Source organism: Arachis ipaensis, chromosome B2 (assembly GCF_059453495.1).
Source record: "Arachis ipaensis isolate K30076 ecotype BB chromosome B2, ASM5945349v1, whole genome shotgun sequence".
NCBI lineage: Eukaryota > Viridiplantae > Streptophyta > Magnoliopsida > Fabales > Fabaceae > Arachis > Arachis ipaensis.
In genome coordinates, this window is record NC_142437.1 from 14,832,283 (window position 1) to 14,859,836 (window position 27,554).

General features: G+C 36.9%; 3 pseudogenes; all 3 read left to right on the forward strand.

Annotated features, from left to right (window-relative positions):
* The first annotated feature begins 9,239 nt into the window (after window positions 1–9,239).
* LOC107626905 (protein FAR1-RELATED SEQUENCE 5-like) lies at window positions 9,240–10,371 on the forward strand (annotated as a pseudogene).
* On the forward strand, window positions 10,371–11,338 carry LOC148573101 (uncharacterized; annotated as a pseudogene).
* A 14,109-nt stretch (window positions 11,339–25,447) lies between these two features.
* Window positions 25,448–27,554, forward strand: LOC107626904 (protein FAR1-RELATED SEQUENCE 5-like; annotated as a pseudogene).

Consider the following 27,554-nt stretch of genomic DNA (forward strand, 5'->3'; position numbering starts at 1 on the left):
ACCCTTTTAAATTGTTTGGCATTCGATATTACTTAATTGTCCTGTTTTAATTTTTGTTTATTGATTTAACTTAAATCGATTTAGTATGTATTCATATTTTAAGTTAAATTGATATACCCTTATATCATGTAATCGTTTTAAGTTAAATTAATTTAGTAGAAAATGACATTTCATTGTAATTTAATTTATGTTAAACTGATTCCGTAGAATGTTGTGCTCTATATAAATTAACAATTTCGTTAGGTAACTAAAAAGAATCCAGTCAACTCTTGTCAATTTTTATTGGGTTAGATCCTAGAACCCATTTTATCAAAAAAACTACATCTTCGATTATTCATGGTAAACCTAATTCCTCCCAATGACTATAATAAATTTAATTTACACTAATTTTTACCGTTCAACCTCATTTACCAAGACACTACTGCAGCACCACCGAACCACCTCTTCGCACATGTTTTCCATCGCTGACGTCAACTCTGGTCAGCGCCGCCAGCGCGTCCATCAGCAAGCAACTGCGGCTCTTCGGCAAATTAATGTAGCGCCGCCACTACTGCTGCATGTCACCATGGCCGCTCCATTGAAGATGCATCCCCTTCTCAGTTGGACCATCTGACGGTGCCTCTTATTGCTCTGCCTCCAGGCACACTGCGGGATTGTTATATGAATTGAACTGAATTTTTATATGATATTGGTTCATTATGCTTTGCTGGAGAGCTGTTGTATGCATTGATAATTATAGTTGTTAAGAGAATTTAGAACTATGGGATAAAAATAGGATTATAAGTTCGTTTGTGTTTTTTTTTTTCGGGTTTAAATTGGGTTTGAATGTGGTCAACTTATAATTGGATTTGAAAAATATAGTTGTTATCCCCATAAATACAGAGTGATGTTTTGGAATGCTGAGTAACAAATAATAGTTATAATCCTATTAACTGACTGTTATTTTGGATGTGTCTTCTGATCAAAGTTAATTTGCATGCACCGTTCTATGGTTCAGATTATATGTATGATTGTCACTAATTGAATTTATTTGATTTCGTTCAGTGTTCTTTGATGTTCATTTGATTAATAAAAGTTGCTATTAAATTACTTTATGTCTTGTTATTCTTGTACCTTTGATTTAGTTGATTTAGAAAAATCAAAAGTTGAATCTTGAAATTTTTTCTCCTGAATTGATTTTTGATTTATAATTTAGTGATTAATAGGTGCAATGGTTTAAATTCTCTAAAATAAATGGGTGTGTCTTCTTATCAAAGTTTATTTTCATGCACCATTCTATGGTTCAGACTATATGTATGGTTGTCATTAATTGAATTTATTTGATTTCGTTCAATATTCCTTGATGTTCATTTGATCAATAGAGATTGCTACAGAATTACTTTATGTCTTGTTATTCTTGTACCTTTGATTTAGTTGATTTAGAAAAACTAAAATTTGAATCTTGGAATTTTTTTTCCTGAATTGATTTTTGGTTTATGATTTAGCGATTAATAGGTGCAATGGTTTAAATTATCTAAAAATAAGTGTGTCTTCTGATCAAAGTTAATTTTCATGCACCGTTCCACGGTTCAAATTATATGTATGGTTATCACTAACTGAATTTATTTGGTTTCGTTCAGTGTTCTTTGATGTCCATTTAATTAATAGAGGTTGCTGTTGAATTACTTTATGTCTTGTATGTTATTCTTGTACCTTTGATTTAGTTGACTAAGGAAAAAACCGAAAAGTTGAATCTTGGAATTATTTTTTTTTTGAATTGGTGTTTGTTTATAATTTAGTAATTTATAGCTTCAATAATAGTCTAAATTATCTAAAAATGTTTGATGTTTCTCTCGGTACTGATAAACCGCAGAGTTTTTTCCCCCTCTCTTTTTATTATGGGGTGTTGTTGATTGAGCTGGAATGTGTGTTTAATTTAGTATTAATTTGATGCTTGCATCGTCGGATTTTATTTTTCACTTAAACTAGTTTACATTCCCAACCAGCGTCGGAAGCCCCCCACTTTTGGTGTGTTGCTGAAAATCACCTTGCAAAAAATGAAAAAACTGGTACTACAATGTCCATGCTATGTGCTTCTCTTTTAATTTGTGACTCTATTTCCTTCTTACGGTCGCTTCCTATGTTAACTGAAATTATTGGAGACAAGGTGCTCACCTTGTTACATCACTAATATGATGAGAGATCTAGGCATCTAGCTGAAGAAAACCTAGTTGAGGTAGAGTCAATGGGACATAATGCTTGATATCATTCTGAATCCTCATAATTCAGTGATTGACCAAGCACTGAACGCTTTCAATAGACGTTCTCAACCTGTTGTGCGCTGCAACAATTTAAAGAACAAATGTAAGGAAGTTAGGTCATCGTTCACAGCAAGAGTATCCATACAAAAATCCACTAATTTACATACAAAAATCCAATAGATTATTACGAAATATCAAATAACAAACAAGAGTATCCATGCAAGTACAACCAAAAAAAATATAAACAAAGTTCCAAAGAAATATGCAACTTGCATAACAAAAAGAGACAAAAAAAAGAAAAAACACATCATATATCAAAGTTATACTATCAGACTGGCATAAAAAATATCAACACTAATTATACTACTAAACTACCACTCACCTTCTTTACACGTTGGGTATCAACATCACTCAAGCACTGGGCATTGACTACGGTGCAATTAGAGTGATCACTCACATAATCCGAAGTGCCACACGATCCTTCTTCACAAGTTGATGGTTCCATTGACGCAACACTCTCAAACTGCATTCAACGGCAACAACTACACCTTGCTCCTATGGAGGTGGAACGCTATAGCTCCACGAGAGGGGTCTGTTCACGTTGACGTTTAGGAGGGATGTTCGGTGGCATGACGACGGGGCATGCACGACGACGACAATAACTAGCATGGGGTTGGGATGTGATCGCGTTGAGTAAGATTGAGTTTCTCGTTGACGAAACCTGTTGGATTATAAATGGAATTGGGGAGTGACGATGCGCGTTTGGTCGGTCTCCGCGGTAGCACGACAACAACGCAAGAACCACGACGGCGACAGCATGTGAAGACGGGTGGGGTGCAATTGCGAGATAGGGTTGGGACCTCCTTAAAAAGGACGACGTAAATGTGGCTGTATTTGGCAACCTTTTTTTTAATTAGTAATTAATGTTGATCATTAACATATTAAGCATATTATTTTTAATAAAAAATAAATATTAATTATAATGGTTACAACTTGGCTGATTCTAAGTTATTCTCCAATACTTTTTCATTAATTCAAGTTAAGCCGATTTGGTAGGGTGTTGTGCTCTATATAAATCAATACAAGCTAAATCAATTTATTAAGGATAATATTTTTATTATATGATCATATCTGCTCTTTACTTAAGTAATTTTAATAATTTTCATTTTGTATACTATTGTTTTTCAAAGTACTTATAGACGGATGTTATAACTTATATAAACATATTAGGAAAATAAATTTAGACGCTCATAAGAATTGTCTTTTTTTTTTATTTATTTATTAACTTTAATTGCTGACAGAAAAAATGAAAAGAGATCATTTAAAAAAAGATTTAATAATATTGTATTAAACATATTTTATAATTTTTTTAAAAAATAAATGACTTTTTGATATTGTATATTTATTAAAAATTAAATATTTAATTAATATGTGTTCAAAGAACACATGACTCTTGTTTCTCACCCCTCTCTTTGTACCATCTTTAATTAGAAACGACACAGCACGAAACAATACACTGTTAAATTGAGCTAAAAAGACTAATGCATTATTAGGAGCCACTACAAGGGAGGCGCGAATTGGCGGCGGTTTTTTTCTTGATTAGTGGCGGTTTAATGCCGGCGGTTAACCGGACCGCAATGGATATAGGCGCCGGGATTGGGTTTGGCGGCGGTTTCCAGCAACCGCTGGTATAACCGCCGCTAAATCAAAATTTTGCGTTGCTTCATATTTACCGGCGGTTTCCAAACTGCCGCAAATTATCACGTTATGTCAAAGTTTCCACAGGTTTAGCGGCGGTTTAAAACCGCCGCAGTTTGTATAATCTCTAAACCCAAACAGAGGCGGTTTAAAACTGCCGCTAATTTAAGAAAAATTAAAAAAAATTTGATTTTTCAAAAAAACCCCGCATAATTTTATTAAAATATTATTGAATTATTTTTTTAATTTTTTTATATTTTTTATTAATTTAAGAGTAAATATTTTCAACAAAAATAGAATCTAAACTTGTAGCAAAAACAAAATTGAAATATAAGCATAACAAAATAATATATCCATCAAAATACGAAGTAAATAAATCTATTTCGAAGAATTGCTCAGTCTAATTCAATAAAATGTTTGCTTCAATGCAAAATAACTCCAATCCTAATATTCTATTTTCACTCTATCATTCCACGAAACTCATCCCTGCGGCGATGTCGGTGGTAGCTCCTCACCCTGCCGTTGAAACAGATAAAGCAGAGCACTTTCCATCGCTTTCATCTTTTTCTTCTCTGCTGCTACCTCATCCTCCATCACCTTCCTCTTCAACTTCTCGCCTTTCAGCCCTGCCTGCAATTCAAGCAGCTTCCTCTGGGTCTCCTCTAGTTGGACTCCGTTGCCAGACGCATGTAAATTCGGACCAAAGAGTTGACTACGAGTCGGTCTAAAACCCACATCACGTACTCTACCCGGTTTCTCTTTTCCGAAAACCTGAGCAATGGAATCATTTTGAGACAACATCCTAGAAGACTCATCCTGTTGCTCAATCTCCTCAATTCTTTCCTATATACACAAATTAGCAATCTCCTCAATTAACTGTATCACTTACATTTCAAAAAAAAAAAATATAGCAACAAAAAAATTTAATATTACACATAAAATCTCAGTCAATAAAAAAGCCAAAGGCAAATGAAAAGAAAAATAACAAACAAACAAGAAATTAAAATTGATTTCTGATAGTAAATGAAATGTTTTGAAGATTAGCATCGATGATCATATTACATACAAACTCACAACATAAAGATGTGATAGTTTAGTTTAGCATACTATAGAATTCATAGGCCATCTCTAATTCTTTACACACAGTAAGTTCATCACATAATAAAGAGAGAACACCATAACAGTTCAAAGAAGCCTTCTCTTTATACGCAACGCATGGTGCAGCATTTTTTAAGCTTGGAGCATGCAATATCATAGTAATGTGCAAAGATATGCACTATGAACCAAAACATAAAAAAAGGGAATTCTCCTAAACTGACTTGTGTTAACCTTTATCAATTAACTCTTGAGAGACCAACGTGGGAGCATAATTGAGCATATTTACAACATGGGTTGCCATAAATTTACTTAATTTGAATAACACAATTAACAAGTTCATAAATCTACAACATGGGATAAAGGTACTTAATTTTCCAGCCATTCAGTCACAATATTGATAATTCTCCAATGCTGACAAAGCCAAGAGAAGGTTAAAAAAAAATAGGGTAGTCATAATTTGATTACCTTGAAAGAAAGCAAGTGCTTTCTGGGAGCTGCAGAGGCAAGAGAGGCTTGGTAAGAAGCGATGGGAGAGAATAGTGAATGAAGTGTTTTTGTAGAGAGAGCTTAATAGCTATAATTTAATTACTACTAAACAGGAAAAGCTTTGTGCTTGGGGCACATTTTTGCCTTTTAACTATGGAACCCCACTCTTGTTGTATTTTTCCTGGTTTAATGGAAAAAAGAGAGAAAAATGAAGCATGTTTTCTTGCCCACAGCACCCTTTTCACACTTTTCTTTCCCCGTGTTGCATTGGAAAGCATTTTGGGATGACCGAAGTCGCAGTCGCTCCCGTTGAGGTTGCTGAAACCCTGGTCCAAACTTTGATTTTTTCGTGAATCGACCTTCCTGAGCCATCTTAAACTCCTGACACCAACAAGCACACAAAAAATTATACGAATAGTCATGGTCCATAGTTGTTTTCTCATATTCATAATCTCAAGCAGCTCATGAGAACCAATACTTGTTTTTTAATCCCTGTTAATTTTAATTCAATGTAATCGGCAGAATTATGAGGTTTTCAATAATAGAGGAATTTTTATCAACATGTTCCTATTACAATGCAGGTTCATGAACTATACCCCTGGGTCATCTATGAGCAAATTATATAGCCATGCATGTTGCCAGAGTCCAGGTAAATTCATGCTTCAGTCAAAATATATACACAAGAAATAATTAGAGGACGAACCCTTACCTGAGAAGAGAAGACGGGACAGCAGACCTTCGAAAGGAAAGAACTGCGATAGACGAGAGAAGCGCTAGGTTTCAAGCCTTCGTCAGGAGGGGGCTTCGATGGCTTGGGACTACGTGAGACACTGCTGGAGGTAGGTTCAATTGGAGTCTCACAAGGCTTGAAAGAGGATTTGGGCGCCGTTCCTTATTTCATCTCAAATTTGGCTTTAGCAATGTGTTAGTGTGGAAAATTGGATTCCCACTCTTTTATAATAATAATAATAATAATAATAATAATAATAATAGTAATAATATTAAAAGGATAATAATAAAACCAGCCATAATTAACAAAGGCATGTCCTTAGTAAGTCACACCCGCACACCGCCTTAAGTACAAGTATCGGGGAGTGTTAGTATATATATGAACATAGGAATTATAATATAGGGGTTTTCTATATCTGAACCAAAAATTAGTTTTCATATCTTTTTTAAAATATAATTTCCAGATAAATATAAGTTAAAGTGACCTCTTTTACTATTAAATAGGTGATATTATTCCCATATCGAATATATCAAAAAATTTCTTCTTATTGTACCAATTAATATAGCATCCGTGTCTAATAGCTCACCCATTCAAACTTGTATTACTGCATAATTATAATTACCATCTTTCATACATAATTAGATAAATAAATTATCTGAAAATTAATATCATAATATTTAGGGGTGGCAACACTACCCGAACCCGCGGGTACCCACCCCGCCCCTACCCGCTCGGGGCGGGTAATTACCCGCCCCCGCATCGGGGTGGGTTTTAACGGGGCGGGTTCTTAGGCGGGGCGGGGCGGGGTCGGGTTTAGGTTGAACCCGCCCCTACCCGCTCTGGTATATATAATATATGTAACATATATAACATAATTAGTAAAATGATTAATAATATTATATTATATATAAATTTTTACTTTAATTTATATTATGTATGTAAATGGTGGTTATATAATTTTTAAAATTTAATTTTATTTGTTGGATTTAATAATTATAGGGGCAGGTAGGGGCGGGACAAGTACCCGCAGGGGTGGGTTAGGGTTTAACATTTTACAACCCGCGGGTAGGGCGGGGCGGGTTTGATGCAGATTTTTTGTAGGGCGGGGCGGGGTCGGGTAGAGCAAAAACCCGCCCCGTTGCCACCCTAATAATATTGACCAATATATATATATATATATATAGGACTATCCAATTATCCAAATACAAGTAAATTTAATGAGCCCTTACTGCTAAGGCAAACCAAACCTCTATATCTATCTATCTATCTATCTTTCTTTCTTTCTGTATTCCCCTGCTCTCTCTATGCATATTTTGTTGTTGTTTTTGCATGTCTCATGAATTTTTTAGCTTCACCAACTTTGATATCAATCAATGAAAAAAGGGCAAAGAAGTTTGTTTTGTATTGAAATGAAATTGCAGCCGCACTACAATGCAGAAATCATAGAAAACATGCCATAATTGATTGCCAAAAATTTACCATAAACTCATGTTTGTTTATCATTTTAATGCTCTTTTCAGTGCCAACACCTAAAAATGTTAAAAAGAAAATGTTTAACAATGTAATTATGTAGGGGTAAAAAAGTCATGAATCAGAGATTGAGTAAGGTTTGGTTTATTACCCATGGTGACAGCACTAGCAAAAATAACACCAGAGAGGATGAATACAATAAGTGAAGCCCTTCCAAGACATTTAACCAATCTTCTTACAAAGAATTATCCCCAGAATCCAGCCAAAACTGACACTGTAGTGAGGTATAAGGTTGTTAAAAAAATACAATAAAATTTTGATTTATATGTGTTGTTATTGTCTGTATAGAACTTTTTTATATTAACATATGGTCAAGTTCTTTTGTTGAGATAAATATTGTAAAAGAAGTTTTATACGAAGGTTTATAAATTAAACTTGAACTTTTATACATAGAACTACAATCAACTTAGGGGCAGTGCTATGGTGATGAAAGGAAAAATTTTCCTTTCATGCTGAAGCAACGTGGAGTACATGGTTGGTGGACGTGTGTAAAGTTGTTCTCCAAGAAACAATAAGTCTGACCAGAAGCAGAGACAACAGGCTTTAACATGTAAAACTGATTAATAAGATAAGTACTACATTATGTTAATTAATGTGGTTAAATGTTTGGGCCATTTTTATTTCAAGTCCAATAAAATTTTTTGAAGCTGGGTTATTCATTCAACAAGAATAGATTGGGATGCTGTATCCCTCTCTGGGCTTAGTCCTAATAATAATAATAATAATAATAATAATATGTGAAAGAAGTGTTGGAGCCTTGGAGGAACTAGGGTAACCCAGACGCTATAACGATTTCAGGAGGGGGAAGGGTGACAGCAGTACATAGTGAAAGGCTAGAAAAATTGAAGGGTACGAAGGGAAAGGACCGGGAGCGGCGCTAATTTGTGTCCAAACCATTTAAGCCGGTAAGTTTTTCCAACAGAACACTTTAATTTTGTACATTGAAGATTATGCTTGGTTGTATGTTGATGCAAGGGTGTGTTTGAGTTGTAAGGTGGTAGAGAAGTTAAAATTAGTATCGCAGGTTTTTTGCTAACAACAGAGGATGTGATGAAAAATAAGCAAATGCAATTGACGCCAATTTTTCTTTATTTGTAAGTTTTATGGGGATTTGTTGCTAATGCATATAAATTGTGATGTAAAATATTTTTTTGAAGTAATGATGGTCGAGAAAAATTTTTAGAAATAAAAAGAGCTTGTTGTTGTTGCTGCATGATTGATTGTAAAATTGTTTAGACTAAGTTGATTAGTAATTTGTGATGTCAGATATTTTTGCTGCATGTTGATGAGTAATTGTTTAGGAAATATTCTGTTCTGTCACTCCGGTATTGTATTTTCAGATATTTTTTGTTGCTGTGTTACTGAGTAGTTACTTTTATTATTTATTTTGATGCAAATATTCTTCTAGTGTATTCGTTGTTGAATTTATTGAACTCCAAAATTCACTGAAAATTTTAATGGCTGAGAGTGGATATGAAATGTTGGATGAAGAAGCCGGTGACTATGGAGATGTATTGCAGTTGAGTAAGGAAGAGATAATGAATAAGGCATTCCGAAGCGATGAAGCAGCATATGAATTTTACAGGAGGTTAGGCAAATATTTTGGTTTTGGTATTCGAAAGGGTGACTCGGGAAAAGATGAAAGTGGAAGGGTTATTTGTCGTAGATTTTTTTGTAATAGAGCGGGCCTGAGACAACGTCATCACTATGATAGGCTAGATAGGCAGAGAGGTCATAGACCAGAAATGCAGACAAATTGTGAGGCAAAGCTGTCAGTCTACCTTGATGTGGTCAGTGGTATATGGAGGGTGAGGAAAATAGTATTGGATCATAACCATGATTTAACTCCGGCATATATGGTTCATATGATGATGAATTTTAGAGAAATAAGTTGTTTTGCTAAGGCACAAATATCTGGTATGCAGGCTCATGTTGTTCCGACGTCTAAGATTTTGGGGTATATGGCTGGACAGTCTAGTGGCTATTCTCTAATGGGCTTCACTAAGAAGGATGCTTACAATTATATTAACAAGGCTAAGCGTGCAAAGATTATTGATGGGGACGCTAACGCCGCTGTTGTATACTTGGAGGGGAAAGCGGGGGCAGATCCGATGTCGATGGCTAGGTATAATCTTACTAAGGATAATATGCTAGCCAATATGTTTTGGGCGGATGGTGGCAGTAGAGTTGATTACCAATACTTTGGGGATGTTCTAGCCTTTGATTCGACCTACAAGAAAAATAAATATCAGAGACCGCTGGTGATATTTTCTGGTGTTAATAACCATAAGCAGACGACAATATTTGGGTTTGTCTTGGTGTTAGATGAAAGCGTTGGGTCTTATAAGTGGTTGCTAGAAAATTTGTTGGAAGTCAGGTGTAACAAGAAGCCGTCGGTTGTCGTCACGAATGGCTGTGATTCAATGAAAGCTGCAATCAAGTCTATTTTTCCAGAGGCAACGCATCAATTGTTCTTGGCATATGGAGGAGAACGTAACCGCTAATGTGAAGGAAGAGGGACTGCGGCAATATTTCACCTGGTGGCTGTATTCAGATATGGAATACCTTGTCGGCATATGTTTTTTGTAATGAAGCATGAGCATTTGACTCGAATTCCTGAGAAGCTGGTTCTGAAGAGGTGGCACAAGGATGCAAAGTCGTTGGATAAGTATGCTGAGATAACGGAAGTTGGTAGTGAAATTGGTTTCTTGTTGCGCCATGGTGCACGTCATGCAGCCGCACAGTGGATGCTATATGTCGGAGCTAGGAGCCCTTCGTCTTTCACACAAGCGCTTAACGGTCTCCATACGTTGTGTCAGGAACTGAATAGAGGCCTTGAAAATGTCCGTCAGAAGAAAGCTCTTGATACGGTTGACTTACATGACCCTGTTGTGGCGAAGACCAAGGGTGCCCTTCGTGTGAGGAGGCAGGGTGGACGGAAAAGGCGCTGCACCCGTTGCCGCAAAACAGGGCACACAAAATGACACTGCAATGCCAACCGGTCCTTTATTTTCAAAGCTGAAGAGAGCAAAGATTTTGAGGTGACAAATTTAGGGTCGGAGGGGTCATCGCCAACGGAAGGGGTGAAAACACCGCATACCCTTTCTTATTGTAGCAAGTAGAGTTGTGTGTTTCAAAAATTATGTGTTTTTATTTCCTTTTGATGGCTTCATTCCGCTGTTTGGCGTGCAGGTCAGATTCAAAACAAAGCAAGAAGGGTGTTCCTAGACCCAATAATTTGGCTACGCAGGTTTGCTTAGAGGCATCAGGTTCGAAGATTAGATTACAACATGAAATTCCTGCTGCAACTGGACGTAATGAGACTATGGAATGGGAGAGGAACATGATAAGTAACACCGATGATTTACTAACACAGGTACGTGGTTTTGGTAAGCTTCTCCTAGTTAAAAATCTGACTTCTGCACTCATGTTCTGGTGGTACCTTAAAAGAAATTTTCAAACCGAAATTGAGTGATTATATTTACTTTTACCTGTGCAGTTGATGACTCAAATAACTGATATCAGTTCAAGACTGGGTTCGAGGTTCCCAGAATAATTAGTAGTCGAAGTTGGTGTTCATTAGAGAATTCAGTTTCCTAATATAATAGTTGTGCTTTATGCTCTTTGTTTTCTGAAGTGTTAGTTTCTATCTTTGCTTGAGTATAGTATTTGATGGGTAAAAAGACTGCCTAATTTAGTGCCATTGAAATGTCATTTCTACCACCGATAAAGGAAATATGGATCACAAGTTATATCTTTCATATGGGAAATTATTGCAGCCAGCTATTTGCTATTTGTGTACATTCATTAGATGAAGTGTGTGTATTAGCCTTCTATTCGTGGTCGAAAGAAGTGTAATTAACATCTGAGGAACCATTGAAAGACTAAAATGAGATTAATGAAACCAATACTAGAACTAGTAATAGTAAGGCGTAAATTAATTAAGAGTCTTTGATATACTCGCAGGTCCACTTCCATCATTGAGGACTAACATGAGATTAATGAAACCAATACTAGGACTAGTAATAGTAAGGCGTAAAATAATTAATAGTCTTTGATATACTCACAGGTCCACTTCCATTTAGTATGCCATCCTTATTATTTGTCAGTAGACCTTGATCATAAATTAGTTTCATGTGTTTTTAAGCAGGCGTGTTCTATTTGACTTTTGGTGCAAGCGGTGCTGAATTAAACTGGTTAAACGTTTATCAAGCAATCTAGGTAGTGAACGTTCTTTAGTGACTTCTGGTAATGGGCTTTATTAGTGGTTAAAAATGAGTCCACGGTACCACAGATTCATTATATCATGGGCTCATGTTTTCCTTGTCTCAGGGTTATTACTATATCTAATATTAAAACTACTCATTCTTGCGGAGCTTGGTACAATCACTTCGACTCGTGTAATATTACTATATCTAATATTAAAACTACTCATTCACGCACCTGTCCAAATGACGCTTAAGTGACGATATCCCATATTGTTTACCACCAGCCTTAAACTTCTATTTGCATCCATCACATTGAGCACGATCTATTCCATCATCACCAGGTCCAAGCTTTGTGAAATATCTCCACACATCAGATGTTACAGCCTTTGTCTTTTTCTTTTTAATATCTTCTTCCGTTTCAGATCTTTCCATATTTTCAGGATTTTATGTTACATTTCTACCATCAACTTCCATAGAGACAGAATCATCCATTGCAGAATCAACAACTCAACCTAAATAACACAAATAAATAACAATATCTAAATCAGCAATAAATCAATAATGTTGCATCAGAAGTCAGAACACATACACCAAGCATCACAGAAAGCAAAGAAGTAAAAGTTCAAACTAAAGTTACATAGTTAAAATGATACTAATACAGTAATACTCTAATAGAAGCCACATAAAGATAGGCAAGAAACAAGATGAATAGCATGTATTATTCACACTAGTACACTACAAACTTTTGGAATATTCATTAGTACCTCACACCCAGTACATACCACCACAAAATGAAAAAAAAGATGAAGATAAAGATGGTGAAAATATGTAATAGCAGCATGCCAGAGATATAATTTCTGGTGTAATTAATATAATTCTTTTCTTTTTTTTCTGGACTATTTCAGTAGATCATAAGCTTTGTATAAATTAATGAACATAGGCCTTCAAATTACTATGCTTACATTTTCAATTCATAGGTGAATTTCAAGGGAGGGAAAACAATGAAATGGTAGCAGAATTATGTTATATATGTACAGCCATTTAAATACAAATAATGCTTCCATATATGGATGGAAGTAGTGTATGTCTTGCATAACAAGTACTACAATGCTGATATCTGAGAGGGTTACTTGCCTACTCTCAAAATTCATAAGCAAATTTCATAAACAAATTTCAAAAATAAACACCAGTAAAATAAATTTCATAAAAAATCCACCGTAATTTTCAACAGCATCAAAGAAGCTGTCCACAATCACAATCACAGATTCACAGTTCCTTACTAAAAAAAAAACAAAAAATAAATATCTTTACTTACTGGCTCACAGTCGTCGAGAGGCATGGGAGGAGAGAGTAGCGCCGCCGGGATCTGCCAGAACACAGAACCGCCGAGACAACGTAGAGGCAACACGAGATAGCGACACCGGGACTTCAGTTTGGTGAGGACAGGTGAGATGAAACAGCGACCAGTGACGTGACTGACCGACGATGAGAGGCAACTCAGAGAGAAGTGGAACTGGAGCGCGTTGCCACGAACCGCGACGGTGTGATGCTGCCTGTGCAGGGAGCTCAGGGAACACCTAAGCACAGCGAGGTCGAGGAGTGAGGACAGACGAGGGAGCTGAGCTGTTGAAGGATGAAGCCGGGGGGTCAGGGTCCATCGGTATGAGGGTCTCACCGTCTCAGGGAGTCAGGGTCAGGGAAGGGAGTAAGGGACGAAGGGTTAGGGCCGGCTGTTTGTGGGAAGTGGGAACTGGTAAGCAGGGGAAGGAAAACCTAATTTTCCTATTTATATATCACTTGTAAATTTATGAAATTACCCTTAAAAAAAACATGTCAGCCCGCCGGGCCAGCCCTCCCCGCCTCGTCTTGGCCCGCGTTTTTGGCGGTGCGGTTTTGGCGGGTTTTTAAAATTTGGCGGGTTCAAAATCTCGTCCCGACCCGCCGTTTTTGGCGGTTTTGGCAGTTTGACCCGGCGAATTCGGCCCGTTTCGCCACCCTTACCTGTGGCCCAAGATGCAATAGTGGCCCCTTAAACATTAATGGTCACCAAATTGGGCATGCAAATGTTGGGCTACGTAGTAAAAAAAATTTTATATTCCAAATTGCCACATATGCCGGCCCAAGAAAAGGTAATGAACCCAAACATTTGTCGTCCGGACCTATACGAAAAGAAAAAAAAAGATTTTGTCCAGACCGAAAACATATCTTTCTTTCGACACGAATGAGCAAAATTGAGCAAGTTGACCCTAAATATACAAAACAATGGGGATCCAGGGTTTTCATGCAGTGTTTCATGCACCTTTGGAGTCTCCTCCGACCTAATGTCCGCACTCCTGTGTGTGTAAAATGTCTATGGAGAGCCAGGACCTATGGACCTTATGTTTCTTATGGGGTCTTGTGAGGATTCTCCTTCATCTTTATAGGACAGTTTTCTCTAACATGAAGGAAATTACATATACATATGTATATAAATACCACGGAGAATTTCTTTAAAAAAATAAACTAACAATTACCTGAAAATAAAATCCGTTTGGAGAACTACAAACCTGTAAGTTGACTTGTGGTGCTGGTTGGGGAGTACCGGCTTTTCCCTTATTGACCCTGCCCATCCTTGTAGGCGGTGGGGCCGATATACCTCGGACAACGTTCTCTGGTTTTGGTGGAGGACACTCTTGGCGTGTCGGAGCTTCTTCTGGGAGCGTCCCGGTGTTCGCTACCTCTTTCACCGTCTCTTGAAGTGTTCCATCACCTGGGTAAATATGCACTCCTCCAAAAGGATGCAAGTTTAGGTTCAGGTCCATGATCGGTTTGTTGTCACAAGCAGCAAGTACATTCAAAGATGTGAGAAGTTCCAGCACCCGACCGTGCTGTGCCACAACTGCGGTTAGGGCCTGTATTTGGTTCGCTTGCGTCTTCAGGATCCCCAAAATCATGTCATCTCCGGTTGATGGTTTCTGAACAATGACGACAGAAGGGAAGCATGTCACCGTTTCCGTGTGCAAGTGATACTAAACCGGATGATAAAGAACGAAAAAAAAAAAACACACTTTTGCAGAAAAAGAACAACGTTCTCATACCTGTGTGTGATCATCGACACTGCTGACTGCTTCGTCCACGGTGGTTACCCGCTCCATTGATTCATCCTTGGTTGCTCTCCTTCGACGCTTCACTGCATCCTCGATGCTTTTCTCTTTGTGTAACTCCATCCTGAACAGTACGAGCAAGGGCACAATAGAATGGAAGTACAGTGGGTTAGGAAACTAGTGTGCTTTAGACGATTCCCATTTACATTGCAGTTCATAAATATGACACACGTGTGGCTACTCAAACATAAGGCCACTGTTAATTGTATTCACCTAATGTGTTCAAGAGCGGCCCAATTCGTGTCGTAGAATGCATACTGAACCCCATCATTTGGTTTCTTATTCATGGGCTTCTTTGGTGTTATGGCCTAATGGGCCGAATGGCATCGTTTTTGTAGGCGTCTTCTGGGACAATACAGCACACGGGAAAATTCACTCAAGGCTGACCCTAACTTCAAATGCAATTTAGGGTTTTCCCTACCTTTATCCAATCACACATCAACCTTTTTCCACCACATCTGCATGCCTATTCAAGTCTGTTTGACAAGACAGGAGAAAGAATACCTTCCTTCTCATTAGATAGGTAAATGATATCCTATGGCATTGGTAGCAGACTATACCCGAGTTTATGGTTGGAAAAGTAATTCAATTAATTTAAACAAAAAATTAACTCAACGTCAGCAGTTATACAAAATTTTGTGGTTACATAGTAGTTGGTTCCACTGTGGACTTCCTCGGTAAGTTAAATAAATTAACTATTAGGGCACTAAGTCTTAGGTCCCTATTTTTTGCTGCAGCATGCCTAAGTTTACCAGAGTTAAGTTAAATAAATTAAGTTTGAGTAAATGTAATTCATAGACCCAACCACCGTAAAATATGTAATTAACCTGAACATTTGCATAATTAGTTCGTCAACCGTCCTTCAAAATTACTGGAAAGCAAAGTATACCCAACAACAACATCACCGTTCACCACGTTACAAGACTCATCGTCGATGTTAACAATAGAAAAACACAAACATGAATAACTACTAAACATGAACAACAGTAAAGGACGAAGACTTAACAATAACCTGCTAAACTGTGAACGTAGAAACTTGCAACCATAGTCAACCCTCCATTCAAGTCTCGAATAAGTCGTTATACTTCTGAAGGTCAGACCTAAGCTTTCGGTTCTTCTGTTCAAGATCCCGGATTCGCTGGTGTACGGGGTTTGGTAGTTGCCGTTCCAGCTTTTCAACCCGAACTCTCAAGGCTGCCACGATCCTGTAGTTGTAGTCTTGGATTTCCTTCCCCACCAAAGATAACACCTTTCCCAACATTTTGAACGACGCGTCTGCCTTGTGGTCTGCTCATCCGATGAGAACCCACCCTCAACGATCCAATTAACATCGCGTTGTTGTGATTGCAGTGTCACCCAGTAGCTATGAAGCAACTCACCACTGTCAGAGAAAAACTCACGCCTGTTAAAGACCGGATAATCAAGCCTCACCTGGCAGCAAACACGAATGAGATAAACCTCCATATCTTAAACCAATACAAACTGAGTCAAAGAAGTCTCTGGAACAATATTCGGTCCTGGACATCGATGATAATGACAAACACCCAAAGTTATTCATCGTCATAATCAATGGCAGTTTAAACGGGAAAAAAAAAAGAAAAGAGAAACCATTGGCGTAACCATACCAACACTTGCCCCCGTACCTTGTGGTATCTGAGAACAAGGAACGAATGCTTTCTGTGATGACTCACCCAATGTTGGGCCAACGTGCATGCTGTTGAAGTGTTTAGATAAAGAGAACGGTTGCTCAAACAGTCCCGTCAGAGGATGAACTCCAGAATCGAGCTCCGGAGGTGGGGGTAGTGTCAATGGTGGATCAACAACTCCCAACCAATGTTGGGCATCTCTCAGGAGGCAAAAACCCTTGAACTCTGCATCTTTAAATCCGTTAACTTGTTCTTTATAGTCCTCCCAAGACGTGTAGATTCTAGGAATACGTCCCCTGCGCACAGCATAGAGCCTGTACTTTCCGTTGTTCATGGGTATTGCGTTTGGGAAAAATTTCGGGTGGGGATCACTCACTGTGAAAGAGGATTGCTCCTTCTCTATGTGTAACGCACACAATGGATATAAAGCCACGCTGAGTGAAGGAAACCTTGAAAATCAATTTTTGATGGTAACCGGTGAAAAGAATAGTAGCAGAGCCGATTTAATATTAACTGAACGTATTGTCGTTTCATTTTGGTAAATATTATTAGAAAATTAATTCCCTTCTTGTTAGTATCATACGAACCTTTGACTGCCAACAATTAATTAATGAAATCATTTTCGAAGTTGCTCGTAATGACTATTTTCGAAACTCGTCCTTATCAATTAAGTGTTGGAGTTAATATAATTATGTAATAAATTATTCTTTTATTGATTAAAAAGTATTTTTTAAAACATGTAATACTTATATTACATTTTCGTATAATATCCTTCAAAAATTATTCAATTATTAAATTATAATTTTACCAAAAATTTCGTTAACAATTTTTTTATATTTTGCTATTAACTTGTTGATATAAAAAAAATATAATATTTTAATATTAAGTAAAAAATTTAAGTAAAATTATTTTTCAATATCCATATGTATTAATTGTTATACATATTAATAGTAGTAACATTTTTTTGTTTCATGTTAAAATAATATATATTGATATCGAAAAGTTAATAATAAAATATATATAGTTAACTGTTAACAAAAATGTTAGTAAAAACAAAATTTAGTAACGAAATAATTGTTGAAGGGTATGTATCTTAGAAAAAAATAATCTATTTATTATTTTTTTTAAAATATTTGGGTAAAAATACAGTTTCATTAATAAAAAATAATTTATTAAAGAGTATTTTGTTAAGCAAAATTTAAAAAATAGATTAAAGATGAGGTTTTTAAAAAGTTACAAAAAACAGAAATGTACATTTATAAAATAGAGGGAACAGGAGTGCCATTTTAGCATCTTACAAAAGAGAATGGCTAAAATTTTCTCTTAATTTTAACTTTGAGGACCAACTATAACGTTCAAGAGAAAGGGAAAGAAAATTATTTACTCTATGACAAAGAACAACATTAAGAATTTAATTCTATGCAAAAAGAAAATGAAAAAACAAATAAATAAAGAAAGCGAAAATGTAATTCACGAGGAGATCTATTTCCAAATCTCTACTGTCTCTCTCTCATCTTGGTAATGAGCGGATAATTTATACACTTTTTGGCATTGTTTTTAGGTAGTTTTTAGTATATTTTAGTTACTTTTTATTAATGAAAATCACATTTCTGGACTTTACTATGAGTTTGTGTGTTTTTCTGTGATTTCAGGTATTTTCTAGCTGAAATTGAGGGACCTGAGCAAAAATCTGATTTAGAGGCTGAAAAAGGACTGCAGATGTTGTTGGATTCTGACCTCCCTGCACTCAAAATAGATTTTCTGGAGTTACAGAAGCCCAATTGGCGCGCTCTCAATTGCGTTGGAAAGTAGACATCCTGGGCTTTCCAGCAATATATAATAGTCTATACTTTGTCCGAGTTTTGATAATGCAAACTGGCGTTTAAACGCCAACTTTCTACCCTATTCTGGCGTTAAACGCCAGAACTGGCATAAAAGCTGGAGTTAAACGCCCAAACTGGCACCAGAACTGGCATTTGACTCCAAGAAAAGTCTCTATATGTGAAAGCTTCAATGCTCAGCCCAAGCACACACCAAGTGGGCCCCGGAAGTGGATTTCTGCATCATTTACTCATTTCTGTAAACCCTAGGCTACTAGTTCATTATAAATAGGACCTTTTACTATTGTATTTTCATCTTGGAATCATCTTTAGATCATTGTTGAGGCTATCTTTGTATCACTTTTGATCTCTTGATCACGTTTGGGGGCTGGCCATTCGGCCATGCCTAGACCTTCTGTTCTTATGTATTTTCAACGGTGGAGTTTCTACACCCCATAGACTAAGGTATGGAGCTCTGCTGTTCCTCATGAATTAATGCAAAGTACTATTATTTTTCTATTCAATCCAAGCTTATTCTTGTTCTAAGATATCCATTCGCACTTCAACATGATGAATGGTGATGATTATGTGACACTCATCACCATTCTCACTTATGAACGTGTGCCTGACAACCACTTCCGTTCTACATGAAAACGAGCTTGAATGCATATCTCTTAGCCTCCTGGTTCACGATGCATGGTTGCCTCTCCTGACAACAGAGCCCTCCATTCCGTGAGATCAGAGTCTTCGTGGTATAAGATAGAATCAATTGGCAGCATTCTTGAGACTCGGAAAGTCTAAACCTTGTATGTGGTATTCCGAGTAGGATCTGGGATGGGATAACTATGACGAGCTTCAAACTCACGAGTGTTGGCCATAGTGACAGACGCAAAAGGATCAATGGATCCTATTCCAACATGAGTGAGAACCGACAGATGATTAGCCGTGCGGTGACAGCGCATTTGGACCATTTTCACTGAGAGGACGGACGGTAGCCATTGACAACGGTGATCCCCCAACATACAGCTTGCCATGGAAGGGAGTACACATGATTGGATGAAGGCAATAGGAAAGCAGAGATTCAGAAGGAACATAGCATCTTCATACGCTTATCTGAAATCTTACCAATGAATTACATAAGTATTTCTATCTTATTTTTTGTTTTAATTATATTTTAATTATCAAACTCATGAACATTTGAATCCGCCTGACTGAGATTTACAAGGATGACCATAGCTTGCTTCAAGCCAAAAATTTCCGTAGGATCGACCCTTACTCACGTAAGGTATTACTTAGACGACCAAGTGCACTTGCTGGTCAGCTGCACGGAGTTGTGTGAAAAGTGTGCGATCACAATTTTGTGTACCACTTGGTGACAGTCATTGCTGCAGGCATATGATGGACGTGAAGTGAACACCGAGTACAATTGCGTGCTTCAGTCGCCCAACTCAGTTCTCGTCACCCACAACAAAAAGTGTATAAATATTTAATATTTTCTCTTAAACCTGTAGCCGACGTTATTTATTTATTTTCTTGTTTAACCATATAAATTTTCATATATTAGGATCATATTGTTATAAACAAATAATTTTTTTACAACAAACTTGGCAACTAAAATCAACCATTATTATATTTTTCTATTAATATGTTTGTAGTTTAATTTATTCGTAATGTATATTTATATTTCAGTATGTATTTTATACAAGGTTACAAAAACCGAACCGATCAATGAATCGGTAGAATGACCAGTTCAACGATTTATTAGTCTAACCGTGGTTCAACTGGGATTCAACCAGTTTACTTATATATAAGATAAAATTATAAAAAATTAAGAAGTCATTTTTAATACTTAAATTCAATAAATTTTCAACTAAATAAACTTTCTCGAAATTACATATAACAAAATAAAACTTCAGTCATAAAAAATATAGCTTTAAATCCTTTAAAAAATCTTATGAAGTACATTATCTCAAAGAAAAAAAAAGGGGGTATTGTACTTATTGGCATCAATGTATAGTTTAATTTCTTAAAATCAACAGAATTATTCTAAGAAATTCAACAAGGTATCAGCAATCATTAACAAAAATACTCCAACAGTAACAAAAAAAAGAGGAAAAACAAATGAAGCAGCAACCATATTTTCTTCAGTTAATCAACAGAGTTACAAAGGTAATCCAATTGAAATATTTTTTGCAACTACAACAATCAGAATTTAATCTATCCAAGCATCAGAATTCAGAATATAAAAACAACAAATCATAATAATTATAATTAACAAAATAAAAAAAGACAAATTGAACAACCGATCGAATAACTCAACAAAGAGGGGGAGCAACACAGTCAAACTGTGTAATTTTCTATGGCGGCGGAGTTAAACGGCGAAGATTCTACAGCGGCAGATAGTAACGCTCGAACTGTGCTATGAGCTCGACAGAGAAGCTGAGAAGGTGACGCTACTGTTGGTGGTAGCGGCGCTGGAACTCAAAGGGGTGGTGGCGGCGTGGAACTCAGAGGGAGATAGAAAGGGGTATTAGGGTTTTCTTATGAGAGAAAGGGGATAGTTGGGCTTTTATATGGGGGTTTTGTTAGTTTTTTTTTTAAACCTTTAAAAACCGTTAAAAAACCGACTGGTTTTAGCGATTCACCGGTTAACCGCCAATTCGGCCAGTACTATCACCGGTTTTTTGCCATGCAGTTTCTAGGCTTACCCAGACCGGCTAGCAGACCGGTTTCCAATTAATCCGGTTGAACCAGCCGGTCCGGTTTGATTTTTAGCACCATGATTTTATAATACTGGCTACAAAATTACAAAAGAAAAATAATAACTGGTTTAAAAGTAAACTTTAAAATACATTTTTTTCATAATATTTTAAGAATATCAAACTGCATATTAAATAATATGGTTCAAGAATAAAATATATTTTGCTATATTTACGCTGGGATACATATTTTTAATTTGTTTTTATAATAAAATAACTATTATTGTTAAATTTCAATAATTTCTTAATTAGTTTACATCCGTTACACTATTAAATACTATAAGTATTTGTTGGAAAATACCACTACTACAGGTAATGTAATGTAATTATCCATACTGGACAAAATGAGACTATATAATCGTCCCTTTATCTTAGGTAAGTTGAGATATGGCTCCTGGAAGTGGGTTGAGAGATTTTAGGGGCAGTTACTTTTTTGAATAAGTCTTATCTGCCAGCTAACCTTCGTTCCCAACTTCCTTAGGGTGGAAACTGTGTCGAATCTGATTTCTTGGAAGGAGGTCGATTACGTGGGGAGGCCAACCTATGGATTGAGACTTTTTTATCCTATTTGGACCTGGGCGTTGGTGTTGGGCCAGGGTATGAACATAACTATTGTGAAATCAAAATATAATTATCTTAACAACGACAAAATTGATCACTACAAGTAAAAACAAATTAGACAGAAGTAAACCGTATATTAGAATTGAAGATTACATAAAACGTAATTAACTCACAACACGTCTGACCGAATTAACTGGCGTAATTTCTTTGCACCAAAAATTGTTTGCTCCGTCCAGAAGACCACGAACAGGTGTTTCCAGACACGCTCTCTTAGCCGGCCACTCTTCTCCACCTTCATGTACTTTTTTGGTCGTTCTTGTACTTCGTACACGGAGGTCAACTGCCCCTTCGACGTGGATTAAGAGAACACACTTCTCTGAAGCCATCAGCTACTTCCCATGATGGTAGCTTCGGTAGGTCCGCTTAAAGTGTGCCTATTGGTCCTTCTGCCTCCCACCGTCTTCGAACTTCCCTTTTGGAGCTCGTTCAGCCTCTACTTGTCGCTCTAGTACAATCTCCAGCTGCACCAACCATCCCTGGTGTCTGTGCTCAGTTTGACGACGTCAAGCACAGGGAAGAGCGTGAAGCACCACATGCACTCTCAAGCATAATTAGGCTGGAAAGGAGAATGGCAGACGTGCGGAGACTTGTTCGAACTGCACAACGGATAAAAATATTCCACCACGTTCCAATCCCAATCTCTATCAATATACTTTTAATAGTACTCATGTCAATGCTTACGTTACTCTGAATGTTAGTCATTTTTTTTCTTCTTCCTCGTAAGTCCTTCCAGGTTTCTAGTATATATAAAAAAAGGAAACAAATTCATTTTCCCATATTACATGATCCAATTAACTATACCTAATATCAACATGCTAGTTTTCTGTCTCTCAAACTGAATATTTTCAAAAAGATGTTTCTCCACCGTTAGGCCATACACAATACAAAAATAACCCTTAAAAAATCCCAACCCCACCATTACAACCAAAAATACCCATGACCTACAAAAAAATCCAATTCAAAAACATAACTATCATTAATAATTTAATATAAGCTTATGACCTATGTGATTATCCCAACTCACCTAAAACTCTCTCTGCAACCACTGCAGCCGACAGGCTTTTGTCTGCGCGTGCACTCCTAATATCAACACGCGTCCCCTAGATGATGCCGCCAGCTTAGTTTATCACCTGATGAAATATAAGGGCTTCAGCACGGTAGCAACGGCCTTTGCGGAATATGGTCAAAAATCAATTGCCAAGTGTGTCTTGTGTTGTGCGTTACATTTTGGTTAATCAAATGCATATCCTAAGGGATTTTTTTATTTATAAAATAAAGAAAAGTATTATTTTTTCCAACATGATTTCTGAACTTTAATTCCCCAAATACGATTTTTTTTTTGGCATTTAAGCAAGTTCGCCAAACCCCCGGCAAACTCTATAAAAATTGGCAAGTTCTCCTAACCCCGCGGCAAACTCTGTTTTAAGTTTTCTCAATTCTGCTTTTTAATCCATTATCACCTTTTCCAGATAATATATACATCTACAAACAGTATATAAGAATACACAAAAATACACGGACAACAAGCATGACTTCTTCAAGGAACTTGTAATTATAAATTAAAAAAATAACTCATACTTAACAATGGCAACTATTGTTATCGTCTCTAAAATACGTACATACTTTTTCATCATTCCTAGTTGGTTTAATAAACATCTACTTACATTTTAATTGAAACAATTCTTTCTTTAAATCAAAGTTATCATTTTCTAATTTTTTAAATTCTTAAATCTTATCAATTTTCAAGTTATCAAAATTACACCGACTCTGAACAACATTCTAAATTCTATTTATAATTTCCCTGACTAAGTTTCTTTTGTTACATATTTTCTTTTCTTTTTTTTGGAATTGGGTTATATATTTTCCTTCCTAAGTTACCAATTACTAGCGACTACCATTGTATTTTTGTTTTCTACTTTTATAATTATCAATCTTTTTCACCAAAAGTTTCCTTCTTTATCCAACTCACAAAAACTTTAACTCATAGTTTTAACGACCGAAAAACCGAACCAAAAAGCCCATCCCACATCATAACAAAACTCATATGCTGGGCCTACACCAAAAATCCCAACATCATAATCATCATCATTAGGGATGAAAAACTCTAACCAAATAAATCCCCTTCTCTAACACGGACTGCATATCCTCTGACTTTACACAGCCTATGTCTCCATTTCAGGAACAACGTTACACGTTTCGCAAATATAGCTCCTCCACGTCGTTTCAGCTGTTGAAGAAGAATAACCTCTTCATCATAGTTGTTCTATGTATAAAAGTTTAAGTTTAATTTATAAACCTTCGTATAAAACTTCTTTTACAATATTTATCTCAACAAAAGAACTTGACCATATGTTAAGGGCAGTGATACGGTGATGAAAGAAAAAATTTTCCTTTCATGCTGAAGCAACGTGGAGTACATGGTTGGTGGACGTGTGTATAGTTGTTCCCCAAGAAACAACAAGTCTGACCAGAAGCAGAGACAGCAGGCTTTAACATGTAAAACTGATTAATAAGATAAGTACTACATTATGTTAATTAATGTGGTTAAATGTTTGGGCTATTTTTATTTCAAGCCCAATAAAATTTTTTGAATCTGGGTTATTCATTCAACAAGAATATATTGGGATGCTGTATCCTTCTCTGGGCTTAGTCCCAATAATAATAATAATAATAATAATAATAATAATAATAATAATAATAATAATAATAATAATAATAATATGTGAAAGAAGTGTTGGAGCCTTGGAGGAACTAGGGTAACCCAGATGCTGTAACGATTTCAGGAGGGGGAAGGGTGACGGCAGTACATAGTGAAAGGCCGGAAAAGTTGAAGGGTACGAAGGAAAAGGACAGGGAGCGGTGCTGATTTGTGTCCAAACCATTTAAGCCGGTAAGTTTTTCCGACATAACACTTTAATTTTGTACATTGAAGATTATGCTTGGTTGTATGTTGATGCAAGGGTGTGTTTGAGTTGTAAGGTGGTAGAGAAGTTAAAATTAGTATTGCAGGTTTTTTGCTAACAACAGAGGATGTGATGAAAAATAAGCAAATACAATTTACGCCAATTTTTCTTTTTTTGTAAGTTTTATGGGGGATTTGTTGCTAATGCATATAATTTGTGATGTAAAATATTTTTTTGAAGTAATGATGGTCGAGAAAAATTTTTAGAAATAAAAAGAGCTTGTTGTTGTTGTTGCATGATTGATTGTAAAATTGTTTAGACTAAGTTGATGAGTAATTTGTGATGTCAGATATTTTTGCTGCATGATGATGAGTAATTGTTTAGGAAATATTCTGTTCTGCCACTCCGGTATTGTATTTTTGGAATTAATGAATCACACTGGTGAGGAGATTTTTTTGTTGCTGTGTTACTGAGCAGTTACTTTTATTATTTATTTTGATGCAAATATTCTTCCAGGATATTCGTTGTTGAATTTATTGAACTCCAAAATTCACTAAAAATTTTAATGGCTGAGAGTGGATATGAAATGTTGGATGAAGAAGCCGGTGAATATGGAGATGTATTGCAGTTGAGTAAGGAAGAGATAATGAATAAGGCATTCCAAAGCGATGAAGCAGCATATGAATTTTACAGGAGGTTAGGCAAATGTTTTGGTTTTGGTATTCGAAAGGGTGACTCGGGAAAAGATGAAAGTGGAAGGGTTATTCGTCGTAGATTTTTTTGTAATAGAGCGGGCCTGAGACAACGTCATCACTATGATAGGCTAGATAGGCAGAGAGGTCATAGACCGGAAACGCGGACAAATTGTGAGGCAAAGCTATCAGTCTACCTTGATGTGGTCAATGGTATATGGAGGGTGAGGAAAATAGTATTGGATCATAACCATGATTTAACTCCGGCATATATGGTTCATATGATGACGAATTTTAGAGAAATAAGTTGTTCCGCTAAGGCACAAATATCTGGTATACAGGCTCATGGTGTTCCGACGTCTAAGATTCTAGGGTATATGGCTGGATAGTCTGGTGGCTATTCTCTAATGGGCTTCACTAAGAAGGATGCTTACAATTATATTAACAAGGCTAAATGTGCAAAGATTATTGATGGGGACGCTAACGCCGCTGTTGTATACTTGGAGGGTAAAGCGGGGGCAGATTCGATGTCGATGGCTAGGTATAATCTTACTAAGGATAATATGCTAGCCAATATGTTTTGGGCGGATGGTGGCAGTAGAGTTGATTACCAATACTTTGGGGATGTTCTAGCCTTTGATTCGACCTATAAGAAAAATAAATATCAGAGACCGATGGTGATATTTTCTTGTGTGAATAACCATAAGCAGACGACAATATTTGGGTTTGGCTTGGTGTTAGATGAAAGCGTTGGGTCTTATAAGTGGTTGCTGGAAAATTTGTTGGAAGTCATGCGTAACAAGAAGCCGTCGGATGTCATCACGGATGGCTGTGATTCAATGAAAGCTGCAATCAAGTCTATTTTTCCGGAGGCAACGCATTGATTGTGTGCTTGGCATATGGAGAAGAACGTAACCGCTAATGTGAAGGAAGAGGGACTGTGGCAATGTTTTACCCGGTGGCTGCATTCAGAGATGGAAATAGATGAATTTGAGGCTGAGTGGGATGATGCCGTTGAAGAGTATGGGTTGCAAAATAGTTTTTGGGCCAAAGAAACTTTTCAGAAGAGGATGATGTGGGCTAATGCGTATCTAAAAGACAAGTTCTGTGCAGGTTTTCGGACAACATCCCGGTGTGAAGGCATTAACGCGTACGTGAAGAATTTTCTTAAGTCTAGGCACAGTCTCGTTGATATGGTTCAAAATTTGAAGTTGGTCGTGTGAGAGTACCGAAATAATGAATTGCTTGCACAATTTAGATCACTCCATGGGATGCTGGTTATGATAACTTGTTTGGATCCTCTTGAAAAGTATGCTGCAGATGCATACACACGGGAGATATTCGTTGATGCGAAGAAGGAAATAGTGGGTGTCGGTGAAGTTAATTTTGTAGCCAAGATTAGACGTTCAACTACAATGGTGTACACATTGGAGGAATACGACGACCCAGGTAGAGAGGTGATTGTGTTGTATGATAGGGTTTCAAGGAAAATGGAGTGCCGATGCAATTTTTAGAGCCAAAAGGGAATTCCTTGTCGGCATATATTTTTTGTAATGAAGCATAAGCATTTGACTCGAATTCCTGAGAGGCTGGTTCTGAAGAGGTGGCGCAAGGATGCAAAGTCGTTGGATAAGTATGCTGAGATAACGGAAGTTGGTAGTGAAATTGGTTTCTTATTGCGCCATGGTGTACTTCATGCAGCCGCACAGTACACAGGCGTTTAACGGTCTCCATACGCTGTGTCAGAAATAGGATAGAGGCCCTGAAAATGTCCGTCAGAAGAAAGCTCTTGATACGGTTGACTTACATGACCCTGTTGTGGCGAAGACCAAGGGTGCCCCTCGTGTGATGAGGCAGGGCGGACAGAAAAGGTGCTGCACCCGTTGCCGCAAAACGGGGCACACAAAATGACACTGCAAGCCGACCGGTCCTTTGTTTCCAAAGCTGAAGAGAGCAAAGATTTTGAGGCGACAAATTTAG